Source organism: Calonectris borealis, chromosome 2 (genome assembly GCF_964195595.1).
Source record: "Calonectris borealis chromosome 2, bCalBor7.hap1.2, whole genome shotgun sequence".
Taxonomy (NCBI): Eukaryota; Metazoa; Chordata; class Aves; order Procellariiformes; family Procellariidae; genus Calonectris; species Calonectris borealis.
Window position 1 is genome coordinate 138,220,547 of NC_134313.1, and position 17,076 is coordinate 138,237,622.

General features: G+C 42.0%; 1 long non-coding RNA gene across 1 annotated transcript; it reads left to right on the forward strand.

Moving 5' to 3' along the window:
• The first annotated feature begins 3,002 nt into the window (after positions 1 to 3,002).
• Positions 3,003 to 12,106, forward strand: LOC142078316 (uncharacterized). Its single transcript, XR_012672175.1, has 3 exons — positions 3,003 to 3,093; positions 4,746 to 5,004; positions 11,737 to 12,106. It is a non-coding gene; the product is annotated as an uncharacterized LOC142078316 (long non-coding RNA).
• The last annotated feature ends 4,970 nt before the right edge of the window (positions 12,107 to 17,076 follow it).

Here is a 17,076-nt window from a genome sequence, read left to right on the forward strand (position 1 = left end):
CTAGCATAAAGTAATTTGTTTCAGTGCAATTTTACCAGCTGCTTTTAATTTTGTTGTAAAGACTGGTTTCAGAAATTGTTTGATGCTCTCTCAATAGGAAAGAGTATCTTGAATGTATACCCTTTCCTGAACACAAGAAGCCATCAGCATATCAAATGTTTTTTGCTGGATTTTGTTGCAAATGCTCACATATAAAGTTACTGTACCATTGTTCCTTTGATTATAGTGCTGAATTATTCAATATTATCATCCACTGCCCTTCTTAGAAGATCTCTTTCACTATTAATTATTAAAAGGTGTACCTCCACTTTCTTAATTAATGCTGGTGTTTCTTCTGTAGGTGCTCCTACAGTCCTTTGTGGGTGAGAAGTACCTACCACAAGTTTACTTCTTCAGATTCAGGTAGGCATCTAACCATGACTAATGCAACTTGGTTGGTACCCACCTCTGACCATAAACTCAGGGACGCAGTTCAGCTGGTATAAATAATCAGAGGCTTTAAGTAAATAGAGGTATGACAAATGAATGTAGCTGAGGTCTAGTTCTTTTTTTTTTCTCCCTCCAGTTCACAAGTTACTGTACAAACTTGGAATAATGTGGTTTAGATTTAGAATAATACTTTTGCTGTTACAGCATTTGGCTGTGCTGACTGCTGTAATTTCTGGTAGTGGTCAGGACTACGTCTGTGCTCCTGTTCCCCATCAGGCTGTAGCACTTAGCTTGTATTCTGGCTAGAACTAAATTGGCTTAATTCTTTTAAATGGATAATTACAAATTGTTAGTTATAAAAAGCCTCTCTTGCAGTTGGAGGGAAATCTTTCCTTCTCTGTATGGAAAGCATAGACAGTATTTATTTGAAGTATTTATTTGATTTTTTTTTTTAAAGATTATTTAATTAGCTGGTCCAAGTGAGGAGCCTAAGTATTTGTCTCCTCACCCTTTGTCTCTACAGGGGACAAATTCTGCACTCCCATCTGTTATATGAATCCAGAGCTGCCAGACATAACCAAGAGCAGAATATGCCTTTTCCTTTTCTTCCCTCACTTTTTCTGATGCTTATTCTCTGCTTTCTTGCACAGTCTTTGTTCTCCTGCCCTTCTTTCAGTGGCACTGCTGGCAACAGGAGGAGCTATGAACAATGTGAATTAGTTGTTTTTTCATGGGAAACTGCAATGGGGGGAGAGTACACTGGGCGCTTGTAATACTACTGATGTGCACTTACAGACGGTACAAAAGTATGCAAGGAAATGCTCCTGCAAGGAGAGAGAGGAGTGAAAACACAGAGTTACTGGGTCTCAGTGCTGGCACGCGTCTTACTAGTCAGGAGAGCTTCAAATGGAGCCATTTGGGTAGTTTACTCTTCCATTTCCCTGTAAAGTTCACATCAGCTGGGGTTGTTTCCAGGAGGTTTTCTGCATGGGGCCTTCTGCTGAAACACTCTGAATGCAAACTCAGCTTGTAGGCAAATCTCTTCTGTTTCTGTAGGCTGCGATCCCACATTATTGCTGCTGGTTTATGTTAGTTATTATGTGCCTGAAATCTAAAGGTCTGTGTCGCTTCTGAGGCACAAAATTTGAAATGTGAAGGCTCAAGTATATAGAAAGTTCTCTTAAAGTGTATACTATTGTCTTAAAATTAAGACAGTGTGACCTTTTTTCTTACTCTCTACTATTAGGAAGTGTCTAAAACATTGTTAGTGAAACATTGTTTGCAGAAATTGATTTTTATCGCTTTATTTTTCCCAGGTTTACAATGAGCCGTTGACAGCACTTTGAGTAGTTCATTTCACTCTTTGTCTTGTAAAGTCATTTTTCTTCCTCTGTTGTTTGTATAAAGTCTCTCATGCACATCAGAATCGTGGAGGGGAAAAACAGGGTTACAACAAGCCAGGTGTTTCCAGGAGTAGGAATGCCACATGCAATCGCTGTACTTGTAATTATTAAAGTTAGACTTTAATTTGACTTTCTCTTCTTAAATGTATAAGCAAAATACTTGTGATAGTAGGGAAAATAAACATAATGGGTCTAAATTGTATGAACTCCATTGCAAGACAATCAGGCATGTTAAAACCAGTGCTAATTTCATTAGGATTTTAAAGAAACTTGGAATGCACCTTGCACAATTTTCTTCTCTGGCTACATTTGTCTTGGTATTTCTGTTTGTTTTGTTGTTGTTTTTTTAAAATCTAACATCAGTCTTTTTGCTTCCTTTAAGACACCATAGGAAAACTGCAAATGGCAGTGTTAAAATCAGTAATTTCATACTTGTTGCTCTGATGATGCAGCATCTAGGGAATTTCTCATTTTCCTTTTATATATGCAAAAAGGTCCCATAGGATTGTTTTTAAAGCTTACTGCATCAGCCCTAAAAAACAAGCCAAGCATCTGCTGTCTGTCTAAATTGTTTTCAAAGTATTTATTGTATACAGTTGACATTTTTAAATGGTAGTGTTGAGGTCCATAGTGAATATGCACAAAGGGACAGGGTTTCAGCTGGCTTAACTTGGAGGAAATAAAGGGCTTATCCTACCTTGGCAGTTGACTATTAAAGCATGTTCCTGTGCTTGGACCAGTAAGTGTGTCTGAAGTTTGATGATGGCTGTAGGATCTGTGTTAGGGTCAACAAAGTCTGTGAAGTAAAATGTTGTTTATGATCAACCATGTCTCTCCATAGAAAGTAGAGGTTCCAATGTCCAGTCATTTCTTTTGTCACTGAAAAGGGAAATCTGAGTCATCTCGGTCACCTGAACCACCTCGGTTATTCAGTCATGTCAATTAGTCACCTTAGTTATCAGTAATGCAGCAGGTAGAATATATGGAGTCAATAAAACATACACTTAAAATGTTATCTGCAGTAATAATCAAGGTTTTTTAAGAGCTAAATTCAGTGCAAATGTCCAGTGGACATACCGCGGTTATTCACTGAATTGTTTTGTAATTAATTCTCTGTGCCACAGTGTTTGCATGCAGTCATGAATTTCTCTCCACTTCCTGGAAGAAAGTCACTTCCCCAGCAGTGCTATTGTGCTCGTGCCATTCCACCCCAAACCTTGAAGAAGCCCTTTCTGGCACCAGGCAGCGAGGAGTAGCAGAGGTAGGCGTAGCTGTTGCTCTTTTATGGGTAGACGAAGTGTTGTGGTCGTGTTTCATGTTGATGATCATTATGAGCCAGACCAAAGGAGAGATGATTCTGGCATACCGAATAAATTTGCCTGTGTTGTTTGGATCAGAGGTTCTTCTGTGCAGAGAAGAAAAAACATACAAAACTGTTTGGCATTTTTATTTATTTATTTTTAGTGAAGTGGAGCATTGTAGATTGAGAAAGGGAAATTAGGACAGGAAAATAGGCCACTTACGTACAGTGGCTAGAGCAACCCACAACTAAGTCAGAAATTAGCTCCTCCAAAAGCACAAAGACATAGCAAATGTTCAGTTTAATAAATCTGACAAGTGGTTACAAATGACTACTGAAGAAATAACGGTTTGTTCATCTTTGCTCTTGGAAAGACAGATGCTGAATGTATTCTTTGAGAAACTTTCTGACCAAAATCAAAATGGCATAAAGTTCTTGGATTAAGCCTGGAAAGTTAAATCACTGTTAGAAAACTACTTAGAAGAGAGAGTCTTTTCAAGTAAAAGCAGCTATAGGCAAGCGTGAAGCCATTGTTCTGGATGGAGCAGCTGGATGTCCAGCCTCGCTTTTTAAGCCATTCTTTATAATTCCTACCAGATCTACCATGCAGTGGGTGAAAATAACATTGGAGTGTAACAATAGCATGTCTGCTTGTTAATTCAGTTGATGCCCATGTCTTTTGAATCGCCCCATGAATAGCACTTGCCAGAGAAAAGATAGACTTGGTGAAGTTTGTCCCTCTAATGTTTATAGACAGGTGAAGGGGGGGGGGGGAAAAACCGACCTAAAACAACACCAGGACACCAGGGACTTTACAGGGAAACACCAGGACTTTAAAGGGAAAGTGTATTTCAGAGGTAAGCCTTCTAAAAATAGTAAAAGAGACAAATACTCATTTTGTAGGTTCAGAAGCTATTTCTTGGGATTTTCTGAAGATCTTAACTGTAAGAATCGCCTTTCGGCACATTTAAAATCCATTTTGAATTAAGCTGATAGAGGATTAGGATAGGGAGAGTTTGTTGCATCTAATGTATTAAACAAACAACTGGAGGCTGAAAATAGCAGTATAATGACATTTTATTAATTTTATTAATTCATTTTATTAATGAATAGTAACACATGAAAGGCTTGACCCAAAGCCCAATCCTTCTGTTCAAGAGGAGGATTCAGGAATGTCCTGGAATTGGGTTGGTTTTAGTTAAGTTTAGAAGAGAAAAAGGCAGAATTCTAGATCCAGGCAGTGGAGTGGTCTAATGCTTCCTACAGCCAAATCCAAACTTACTTGTTTGCTGTTATGTATAAGGCATTTGTGCGTCTCTCTGGCGAGGTGGATAACTGCTGGGAAGGTAGCCTCTCAGAGACAGAGTTTATCATACTCTGTTCTCATGGGAAGTATATCAATGCAGTGTGCTGGCACCTGATCCACTGTCACATCTATTCTTCAGGTCTGAAATAAACCCAGCAAACTTCAACAGTAAATATAAGTTAAGACAATAACTCTGTGATTAAAAGGACATGTTAATGCCTGTGGACTAACAGTGGTGTGTAAGCAGTGGGAGAGTAAATAGTTTTCAGATTAATTGCAGCTTTTATTGGTCTTATGTTTGCTGCAGGTTCTCATTACCATTGCATCCCAAAGATTTCCTCTTTATCAGGTTCAGGTGGAAACCATCACCACTTGATTTTGGTTTGAAAGGAAAATGGATACCATCTGCTGAATGCCCTCTCAGGTGATTCCCTGGGAGAGTTCCAAGAAATTCTGAAGTAATCAGGCATCATATGCTAAGAAGCAGAAAGCCGAAGTGTTTACAAGTACATAGAAGAACAGTAGAAGATGGTCTGAGCCAGACCTTGTACTGTGGGAGCGGAAGGGTAAGGAGAAAAGCTGGGCATTACAAAGGAAGTTCAAGCACCAAGGTTCTGATGTAAACTGCTTAGCTAAGTGCTCGTCACCAGGTCTGTCTGTTGACCGTGTCGCTGTTCATCCTGTGCATGTGAGCTGTGTGACAAGTTGTGTTGTGCCTGTCACAGAACCATGGAGAACACAGGTTGGAAGGGACCCCTGGAGGTCGTCTGATCCAACCTTCTGCTCAAAGTAGGGCTAACTCCTGAGCCAAAGCAGTTTGCTCAGGGAGATGTTCAGTCAAGTTTTGAACATCTCTGAGGATGGAGGGCCACAACCTGTTGGGGCAACTTGTTCCAGTGCTTGAATACTCTCACTGTGAAGACTTTTCCGTTATCAGAATTAACCTTGTTGCAACTTGTGGCCATTGCCTTGTTCTTTTGCTGTGTCCCTCTGAGAAGAGTTTGGCTCTGTCTTCACTCTAACTCCTTTTAGAGAGTGGGAGACCGCAGTCGGGTCTGCCCCCAGCCTTCTTTTATCTGGGTTAAATAAACACTGTTCCAATGTCATTCCTGCATCATTCGTCCAGGCGCCAGGGCACTCCTTTTTTCCCTGCAATATCATGAGCTGGTATTTTCCTTTGACTTCCTGCTAAAGAGGGATAGATCACTTGTGAGAGAATAGAGACATTTGGTCCAAACCAGCAATCCCCAGGTGAAAGAAATTCACAGGAAGGAGAGAAAGACAGACTGTAAAATTTTGGTGTACCTGTTGTTTCTTTCTGTGGTTTCTGTAAAGCACAGTCAGTATGCTTACCCTGCTCCATCGGCATGGCTTATCTGTAGAAAAGTGAGCTGCTGTGGTCCTGTGATGATGTGAGAATCTTTCAGAAATGGACAGCTTAGTTGTGAGCAAAACCTTGAAAATATGAGCAGTAAATGGCTCAAAATTCAGAAGGTAAATTTAAAGAACCTAATTTCTTTCCTAATATCAAATCTTAAACCAGCATCATAACTAATTTAGACACCTGACATACATTTTGAAGCAGCTGGTTCAGTAATAATGCTATGTGCCCCTAGCAATTAATCTTTCTTTAAAATATCTCATTATTAGAACAGCCTAGCTTCTTTTCTTGCAAAGGGAAGACCTACAGCCATGAGCTGCTAGTAACGTGAATGCAGTACTTTCGAGCGTGCATGAGGAGCATATAGAAAAAGCTATGACTCTTTCCTCTAGTTAGGAAAACAACCTGCTGGTGCCAGCCAGTTCTGCTGCATCACCACCATCATCTATGTGCAAGCTGGGGACAAGCTGGGAAGCAGTTTCATCATTTGGTCTTTTCCCTTGAAAGCACTGAAAGAGTATCAGGCCTTCGCATAAAAATGTAAAGCAACATGAGTGCTCAGGAGTATGTTCATCTATAGGCACAGCTCTTTATCTTCCAGTAGTCTTCTTCCAAGCAGATGACACTAACAGTGGAATAGGTACCTAGTAACTATGAAATAGAAGAAATAAACCTTGTTTTCAGTGTCAGGTGATATCCAGAGTTTGACAGCGAAACGCTAAACTCTTATGCTTATTCTGACTTTACTGCTTTGTTCTGGAGCTATATGTCTAGCTTCAGTATAGTAGCAGACATATCACTGTGAAAATCAGTTTTGTCTTGGTGGGGAGTGCATTTCTGACTTTATGCAAGCTAAGCAATATATAGGCTTATGCATTTAAACTTAGCTTCATATTTTATCCTACAGGTTAGCTGCTTATCGAGTCTACTGTCAGTGCTTTCTGCTATCAGTGCCCGAACATCTGCATTAGGGACATTACACAAGTTGACAGTCAGATACTGATATCTGCAATAAGTAATTAATCCCTTAAGCACACAGGAATTTTCTGTCAGTTGAATTTGCTTCGTACAATTTCCCTAAAAGAAAGACAAAGGTGATAGGGCATGGCTTATCTTTCACCAAAGTTTCTTCTCGGAGTCCCAAGACTTGCCTCTTTCTGTTGTCCGGCTTGTCAGCCTGCATTCCCAATTTAGAGTTCGCCCTTTTGAAGCTGTGTTTTTTCATCTTTCTAGTTGGTGCTGGGTTGAGACAGCCATCAGTTGAAAATGGTTCGATATGAATCAGCCAGGTATTAACTTGGGTTTGTTCATTATTTCTATGCAGTTGCTTTTTCCTATATAGTTTACATAGTCAAAGAGAAGAGTGTTCTGCCAGTGTGCTAATACAGTTTCTATTTAATTATGTACTTTCACATGGGTCAAGAACCCTTGTGCAAGAGAGTAAGAGAAGCAAACAGTAAGGGGTGAAGGAAGGACACAGTGGGTTTTATGCTGTTCTATTTTCTTTTTTTTTTTTTTTAAGAAAATGAATGAGTGAAGAAACGCAAAATGAGAGAAAATTTGCAGTGACTGTGCTTTACAGAAAGTACAATGAATTCCAAGCAAATGTAGAGGTAAATCTAAACTTAATTCTGCAGAGAATTTTAAATGATGGTGGATTTTCAAGTTAAAAATAATTAGTTTAGTTCCCAGTATGAGCTGGAAGGTGTTTTTGACACCATAGAATCATAGAATAGTTGGGGTTGGAAGGGACCTTTAAAGGTCATCTAGTCCAACTCCCCTGCAGTGAGCAGGGACATCTTCAACTTGATCAGGTTGCTCAGAGCCCTGTCCAACCTGACCTTGAATGTTTCCAGGGATGGGGCATCTACCACCTCTCTGGGCAACTGTTTCAGTGTTTCACCACCCTCATTGTAAAAAATTTCTTCCTTATCTCTAGTCTAAATCTACTCTCCTCTAGTTTAAAACCATTACCCCTTGTCCTGTGCAACAGGCCCTGCTAAAAAGTCTGTCCCCATCTTTCTTATAAGCCCCTTTTAAGTACTGAAAGGCTGCAATAAGGTCTTCCTGAAGCCTTCTCTTCTCCAGGCTGAACAACCCCAATTCTCTCAGCCTTTCCTCATAGGAGAGGCATCCCCCATTTTTGTGGCCTTCCTTTGGACCCACTCCAACAGGTCCTTGACTTTCTTGTGCTGAGGGCTCCAGAGCTGGACACAGTACTCCAGGTGGGGTCTCATGAGAGCGGAGTAGAGGGGCAGAATCACCTCCCTCGACCTGCTGGCCATGCTTCTTCTGATGCAGCCCAGGATTCGGTTGGCCTTCCGGGCTGCGAGCACACATTGTCAGCTCATGTCCAGCTTTTCATCCACCAGTACTCCCAAGTCCTTCTCGGCAGGGCTGCTCTCAATCCCTTCATCCCCCAGCCTGTGTTTATGCTGGGGGTTGCCCCGACATAGGACCCTGCACTTGGCCTTGTTGAACCTCATGAGGTTCACATGGGCCCACTTCTCGAGCTTGTCCAGGTCCCTCTGGATGGCATCCCATCCCTCAGGCGTGTCAACTGCACCACTTAGCTTGGTGTCATCTGCAAACTTGCTGAGGGTGCACTCGATGAAGATATTAAACAGTACCAGTCCCAATACGGACCCCTGCGGGACACCACTTGTCACCGATCTCCATCTGGACATTGACCACTACCCTCTGGATATGTCCATCCAACCAATTCCTTACCCACCGGACAGTACACCCATCAAATCCATGCTCTCCAGTTTAGAGAGAAAGATATTGTGGGGGATGGTGTCAAAGGCCTTACAGAGGTCCAAACAGATGACATCTGTAGCCCTTCCCATGTCCACTGATGTAGTCACTCCATCATAGAAGGCCACTAGGTTGGTCAGGCAGGACTTGCCCTTGATGAAGCCATGCTGGCTATCTCGAATCACCTCCCTGTCCTCCATGTGCCTTAGCATAGCTTCCAGGAGGATCTGTTCCATGATCTTCCCAGGCACAGGGGTGAGACTGACTGGCCTGTAGTTCCCTGGGTCTTCCCTTTTTACTTTTTTAAAAATGGGGGTTATGTTGCCCCTTTTCCAGTCAGTGGGAACTTCACTGGACTGCCACTTCTCAAATATGATGGATAGTGGCATAGCAACTTCGTCCGCCAGTTCCCTCAGGACGTGCGGATGGATCTCATCCATGGACTTGTGCACTTTCAGGTTCCTTAAATGGTCTTGAACCTGATCTTCTCCTACAGTGAGATCTGTAGGAGAAGATCCACCTTGTGAAACCATCCTGAGAAACCATCTTGTGTTTTATTTCCACCTTCTGGTATGAGTGAGAGATGTCAGCTCTGGAAGCTGCCAGCCTGTCACCACAGGAGTGGCTTTTCTTCTAGAAATGTATTGAAACTTGATGGCACAGTTTCCCTGGAAGAGCCCAAGTCATGGCAGCTTTCAGTATACGTGGTGCTGCTTGCCTTGTTGATGCCACTGAGAGAGACACAGCAGCTGACAAAGCAATAACGTGGATGCTGCTGAAAAACAAGGCTGCTTCAGCAGTAGCAAACCATTTTAAATATCTTTTAAAGGATCCAGTCTTAAATGAATATTATGTACTCAAAATAAAGTGCTCTTGAAGGCTGCTTTTCCCCAGGAAACATTTCTTCATGTAATTTAGGTAGAGCAAGCAATCAGTCGTATTAGGAGCAGACAGATCTGGAGCACTCACCACCCGTGAGTGCACTGCGGTGCTTCTTTGCAGCCGTTCAGCGGGATTGCTGATGTGAGTGATAATAGATATGATGAGTGCTATTAGCTATTATAAGTTATATTACAATAGAAGCAGGCCAACAAAAGCCAGGTAGACTGCATGGCCCTCTCCCTGTCAACAGCAGGCCAGTGTTTGTCTCCAGTCTGACTATTGGTGCTAAGAAGTTTTAGTCTGAGATGATCAGCAGGAGTGAATTTCAGGTCTCTTTCATCTCCTTCTCATTGCTATATCTGTGTTGGGGCTGAGACTCCACTGCTTCATCCCCATAAGTCTCTGCTGTCAGAATTCATGTGGTATTTCCAGGTATCTTGGTGTCTGCCTTGAGTGCCATCTGCAGCTCTGAGCCAAGGCACAGGAAGGTTGCAGGTCTGACAGAACAAAGCAGAAGATCCCTTGAGAGTACAAGGTTTACTCCAAACACTACAGAAGCTGCTAAGACAGTTCTTTTAAACTGTATTGCTCTATTTTATTTGACATTCCTGTGTCAAAGGCATGTGCCCTGCACTAACCAAATGATGTAGGCACCTCTGCATTTGGGAAATAGAGCACATTTATTTGATATTTTTAGTCAATAGTTGGTTTGTTTCACAGTGCTTTATCAGATCTATTCAATATTATTTTACTGAGCTGGGTGATTTCTGGGTTTGGGTTTTTTTCGTTTGTTTGTTTGCCTCTGAAGAAGGATATATTTTTGCACATTACTGGCTAGCACAGCAGTGAAAGATGGCTGGTAAGAGGTGGGTCAGTACCATAATTATAGGTTCAATACCTTCTCCAAAACTGGAAGGAGTTTCTACTTCCAATGCCTGCCTCTTGGGGGAATATCTGGGTTTCCAACATTTCCATTATATGGGGTGGAGGAAGAACCCTTGGGAATTCCAGAATATCTCTGGGTTCCTGATATTTTAAGTGACTTCTTGTGAGAACAGCTAGCATGAATTTCATCATGGAACCAAATTTCCAGCTTAAATGTCATCTACAGCATGGTTCAGACTCTCCCACTGTTGCAGAACTTCAACTGGTAGGTTGTTGCTCTGCTGTCACTCTCTCATTTATGTTTGTAGGAGGCAGTGCTTTTGTGCTTTTCCTCTAGTTTAATTTTAGGTTCCCAACTATATTATTAAAGTTGTCCCTAGTGGATTCTTCCCTTGATATGGGAAGACATTGTCCTTTTTTTTTTTTTAAAAAAAAAAAAAAATCTTGGGATTAGTATTCCCAAGAAGACCACACTTTTCCTCTGTGCTATTTAGATGTTAAAAATTCAGGGTTGCTTTGCAACATCAGCACCACCATGTGTTCCTCTTCAGTCAGTTGTCCATATATCCTCTTACAGCTTTCAGACCTCTCCCAGACCCTGTGGAAACCATTTGGAGTTTAGGGTCATGAGAACCAGTTGCTTTAGGACTTCTTTAGTAAATATATTCATATATCTTTGATTTATCCATGCTGATTCTTCTTGCCTGCATCTGATTCTTGTATTTCATCTATCCTACTCAAGTTTAGTAATGTATAAAGGTGAGTTTGCACACAAGCAGAGCATAAACAAGTGGCCATTTACTTCTCTAGTCCTTGAAGGGAGGATTGTGTTATTTAAGTTTAAATCAATCATCTAGATGTGCGCCTGTATCATTTGAGCTGCATTTTGCCTTTAGAATTCTTCAGTTAAAGGAGCACCATGAGCTGCTGTTTCAGGAAGGTTTCTTTAAAAAAAAAAAAAGTCATTTCAGTTGCTATGACAGCCAGTAAATTATAAGTATAACATGAATATAATGACATAGATGCTACATAAATCACTAAACTATAGTTGTTATAAAAATATTAAAACTCACCCACCCAAACAAAACCAAGAAAACATGTAAAGGAAACTGTGAATGTGAATATGTACAAAATGTAGTTGAAAGCTGAAATAAAAGGAAAGAAACAGAAATAAAGCAATCTCTGCTGACTGTAACAGGGACCTGAGTGTGACTGGAAGAGCAGCAGCACGTGAGAGAGCAGTACATATGTGCTATTTGGTGCAGAAGTGACAGCATGTGACCTTGATCTATGTAGTTATTCCGAATTATCTTTCTGTCCTGTTTTTTGTATCCCGTACTTCTCTCAGGACTGGTACTGAATACTCCTTTCTCTGTCTTTGCAATGTTTCCAGGTGCTGCCATTTCCCCTGACAAGCTACTGGCCTATTTGGGATCTCTAGAGACTGCATCCCTACAGATCTGACTGCTGTGATTATTTTAGCACTCGACGCAGATTTCCTTGAGGAACAGAGGAATTGAGTCAGCAGATGTGGTTCATCCGCTCTGCTTCCCCTGGGCCCAGCAGGGAGGCAGCGCGCAGGCTGGAGGGGCACCGAGGGGGGTCTGAAGCAATGGCGCTTGGTCCCTGCCCCAGCCCCTGGGGAAGGGGGGATCCTCCTCCCTTCCCCCAGGCGAGGGGCTGCAGGAGGTGCTGCTGCACGGGCACTTTGGCATACAGCAGCGCGGGAGGGCAGATGGCTCTGACTGCAGGTCCAGAAGTTGAGCCGACGGTGATAAAATGTTTTCCCAGTCTTTTTGGAAACCTGGGCCAACCTGTGAGGGAGAGGAAGGTGAGATACTGCAGTAAGTGAGAGGTGATCTGTCTGGGAGCAGAAAGCGTTTTCATGTTGGGTTTATTGAATTATGTGTGTTTTGTGAGGGGAGAGAGAATTCAGGACGTTCTCAAGCTGGGTACAGTATGATTAGAAATCAGCCGTAGTGGTTTCTTCTGGAACAGCTTTATAGGTTCAGAGGTTTCTGGATTCACTAATGTCAAAGCAAAATGCAGGAGATACGGAGTCTGTGATAGCGAGAAGAAGTAGAACATTGTAGAACATTGTTTCTGTTAATCCCAGAATCCCACTGTTTCAATAAAACTCCAGAAGAATGTTTTTATATTCAAAAGGTGGGAAAAGTGTGATCTTCCAGGTCTGTCCATACACTGCTTCCATCTCTTGACACTAGAAAAATTTCTGGTGGCGGCGGTATAGTCTCATCTCCAGGCTCTTTCAGAAGGTGTCTTTGCATTGGCATTATTCCAAGGGCCTGGATCGTAGGGGCAGAAAGGGATGGACTTGGTGCAGAGATGGGCACCCAGCCACATGGGCAATACCATTTTTTCCCAGCTAGTGTAGTGGTGTCTGTGACCCCTGAGCAAAGGTGAAAAAGTCTGAATCTGTATTTGAACTTCCTTAGGTCATTAACACAGTAAAAGAGGGAGCTTCTGAGGCATCTTTTAACCTTTTCTTCCACTGACATGTCCTACTTATTCCACAAACTATAAATTATCTGCCTGCCCCCTTCCCTTTAGAATATCCTTCAGTATCACAGATACCATCTATTTTCTCTTGGGTGGTCTTATTGATACACATCTAACTAAATTTTAGAGCAGTTGTTCTCAATTGGTTTTTATTTTTTTAAGGCTGCTGCTTCTATTTTGGACCTGGAGAAGGACTGACGTACTTGAAAGCTTATTGATTTTTCCCAGCTAGACTAGTGGGTCTAATAACATAGCTCTGCCTACAAACCTTATTTTGGTCATATCCTTGGATACTTGGAAACAGTACTGTTTTGTTATTTCTTCTGGCATAATTTGTGGCTGTCAGCATTATGCAAATATCCCAGCAATAACTAGTAATGATATGGAGAGTTATGTTGGCCTGTCAGCAATGTTCCTAAACTTCATCAGGGAAAAATAAACAGAAAAATCTCAGGCAACTGATGTACTGGAAGAGACTGCAATGCAAATGCATCTTATCATTATGAAGTTGCCATGATACAGCCATTTGTTCATTCTGGGTTGAATCTTTCTTTTTTTATTCCTGTGTGTTCCTAAATCAGAGAAATTTGGTGTTCACGAGTGTGTTTCTCCCCATTAGTGGAGTTCCAGAGCAGTTTGCAGTTTCCCTGCAGTCCCGTAGGGTGAAGGGTGCTGGACGGTACAGAAGCAGACACTCAAGTCTTGTAATGCCGTCAACAGAAGTGCTAGTGATGAGTGTAGGAGGCAGTGGCAGTTGTTAACGTTGAACTGTTAAATGAGACACTTGGACTGAGGTGATTGAGTTTCTGGCAGCCAGGAGCCATGGGAGTGACAGATCCAAGTACCAAAATATTACCTGTCAGTCTGCAGCTGTGTCATATTAGCAGTTCCAGCACTGGCCTCTTTCCTCGTGCTGACTGGGAGATGATGGTGGATCTTGGCACATACAGTCCACCAACGCCTCTCCAGTGGGGACATATCCTGTATGCTTGCAAAATGGAGCCATCCGTGTGGTCCTGCTCAGTGATGGCTGAGACCGACAAGTGCATTTCTCTCTTGCATCACTCACGGGAGAGGCAGTGGGAAAGCAAGCACATGTTCTTCACTCTCCTTGTCTGGATCACCTCAGATCGGTACTAAGGACACTGCTCTCCCAGCATGGTCCCTGGTGCCCCAGCGCAGTGGTGAGGTGAGACTCCAACCTGCATAGCTCCCACTGAAGCTCCTGAGGTCCCTTGTAAGCTCAGGACTTCTTTCTTGTCAGAGAATAATGTGGGTAAATGGAAAGGAGAAACCCAGAAGGGGCCGAGCATCTGAAACCCCTGCTAGTGCGTGGGGTGACATGAGCTACCAGACCTCCGTGGGAGGAAACCGCGGCCGCTATCGTGCTGGTAATCGGATTCCTGCTGGGAAAAAATAGCAAGTGAGCAGGTCATCGGGGACGCCAGCACAGCAGCTTTGTGCCACGGGCCAAAGATAGGTTATGTGCAGAGCCTGGGAGTGCTCGCCTGCCTGAATTGCGTCTTCTGCAGGTGTTGGCGTAACTTCCCCTCCCCAGGTTTGTTTCCATTTACATGAACCTCTAAAGGCCCATGTGGCTGCTAAGGAGCAGGAATTAACTTTTCCTTAAATATCATAGCATAAAACCAAAAGCCTGGTGGAGAAGTGGAAGAAGCCAACCCTGAAGATTTGCTTCCCACTCCCCACCCCCCAAAATCAAAAGATGTGGCTTTTTTTGGGAAAGATGTAATTTGTCCTCATTTTGGTTCTTAATAACTGGCACAGCTTGGCCAGCACTGAATGGTTGGCTGCAATTAACCTATGTAATATTATTTGTGCTTCTTTTCGAGGAAGGGCTGTTTTGTTTTAGCCCACAAGCCTTATTTTAGATAATGAAAAGCCCCATTTTTAAGTGCAAATGTGATTTTAAAGGTAGTTATTCTTGCCCATGAACATGTTGGCAACCTAAAGCAAAGTTTTTCAGATGCCAGAGGAAACCTGTTACAATTACCAGGCAGTTTATCAGTGCCTCAGTATGGGCATGTTTGAGAGTGACGGGTTTTGTTCTTCGCCACATGCTGTTCAGACAAACCCAGCGAGGCTGAATAATCGTGTGCCCTACATTCACCACCGCTCTAGGGCTGAACCCGCCGGTTCTGAAAGGTCACATTTTGAGGAATGTCTTCAAAACAGAAACCAGAGTTCAGCAACCCCGCACCATTTCCAACACTGGAAGTAAGGCATTGGACCACGTTTTCTTGCTCTCTTTGCTCCTTTTGACGTGCTGGTCTCTCATTGCTTAATGTACAAGCTGTCCTGAAAGAAAATTGTGCCGCTCAAATACAAGACGCTAAGAAGCTTGCTTCATGCTGCTGATGCAGTACCACGGTTGCCTGTCAGTGCCCTGCCCCAGGCAGCACCCTTCGGGAGCAGTAGAGCTGTGCTGGGAGCTGGAGCCCTGCAGTGCACTGCACCGGGGACCCCAAGCCTCAGTGCTACCTGCAGGGGAAGGAAGGGCCTCCATCCCTCACTGGTCCCTCGGTCCCATCAGTGCCGCTCAGGTTGGCGCATGGGTGTTTGAGCAAAGTTCTGTGTCTTAAACTGTGAATTATGGCTGCATTGCGGGTAAACAGGAAATCGCCCCCCCCCCTATTTATGAGACCTTGTTTCACATTTCCTTTTGCCTTTAAATGGCTTGCGGGGGGCTTTTAAAAACTTGAGAAAGTGGCTCCTTGTCACTTAAACCCAGGCAGAGTGGGAAAAGCTGAACTCTACTATTGCCAAGGAGTGTGTTTGGCTTAAAGATGCTATAGCGAGTGCTGCTGTGGGTAGTATACTGAGAGCTTGGAGAGGTTATGTTGTAGCACTGTTTAGCATAGTTTACGCTTTTCATGTTTTACCACTTCCCTGTATTTATACTTAAGCTTGCTAACCCCTTTTGGCCTGCTGTCAAGAGTTGGAAAATGATGATGCAAGTTGCTCACTTGTTTCTGTTTATGTGTCCAGCACTCCGTTATATGCCAAACAACAGGCATGAAGTGGTTGGTACTTAAAAGTCCTACCCGGGAGTGTGGCGAGGTAGGTCATAGGAGAACCCACTACCTCATATCTCATAATGAAGAATAGGAGCCCTTCTGGATGGTGTTTCTCAAGTCCCAAAAAGAAGTGGTAAGAGTAGAAGCTTCATATGTGCATCCATATGGCACAGTTTACCCTGGGCCATGACTAGGCTTCCAAGGCATTCCTACGTTACAAAGCTGTTATGAAATTGCATGTCTTGAATTATGCTTGAGATAAGACTTGATCTTTTCAGAGATTTTCAATAGACTCCAAATCTCTTAATTCGAAAAGCTGCAGAGGTAAAATAATGCATAGCTTAGAGGTATTAAAAGGAATCTAAAATCAATTTTAATAGCTAGATGATCAATTGTGTGTGTTTTCTTAAAGTAGTTGCCCAGCCATGTCTTACAGCACACATTTCTTACAGAAGGGAGAAGGCTGAATCACTTGTTTGTCTGGTTGTTATCTCAGTTACTAGTACAGAGTAGGGTAAATTCCAATCAGCAAGTGATTGCATTCAGACTAAAAACATTACATATGAACAATGCTTCAAAATCCCAGTATTCTGAATTTTCTGAACATTTTTATTAAAAATAACCTGAGTAAAGCTACTAAACTGCTCAAAAAAACCTAAAATATATTCCACAAGTTTTGAAGTTACAAACTAGTTTATTTCCTAGAAAGAACTCTTATGGACTGAAACTGAGTTGTAGGCAAAATACCGAGTGTATAATTATCTTCCCTTTAGTATTGCACACATATCTTTTACTAGTGGAGTGACTTTCTCACACATGTACATTTTAAATAGTTTTCTTCAAAAATAATTTTACATTTTATAAAATTATATTTAAAGGTATTTTAATGTTTAAATACAATGCATGTAATGAATTCTAAATATGTATAATATTTAGCAATATTATATTATTTCTATTGGACATACTATAGTAAGCATTTTAATTTTTTTTAATACTTAAAAATAATGTTCAAAAACAGTTTTTCATTTTTAAATCTGTTTTGACAACAGCATCAATGGACAGGACCCTAATTAGAAAGAAGTCATTACTAGAGCTCAGGTTTCTTTGTTGAATGAACATATGCATCAGTTCACCAATATCTCTTATGTTCTGTAATTTTTAAATATTAATTTTTTAAA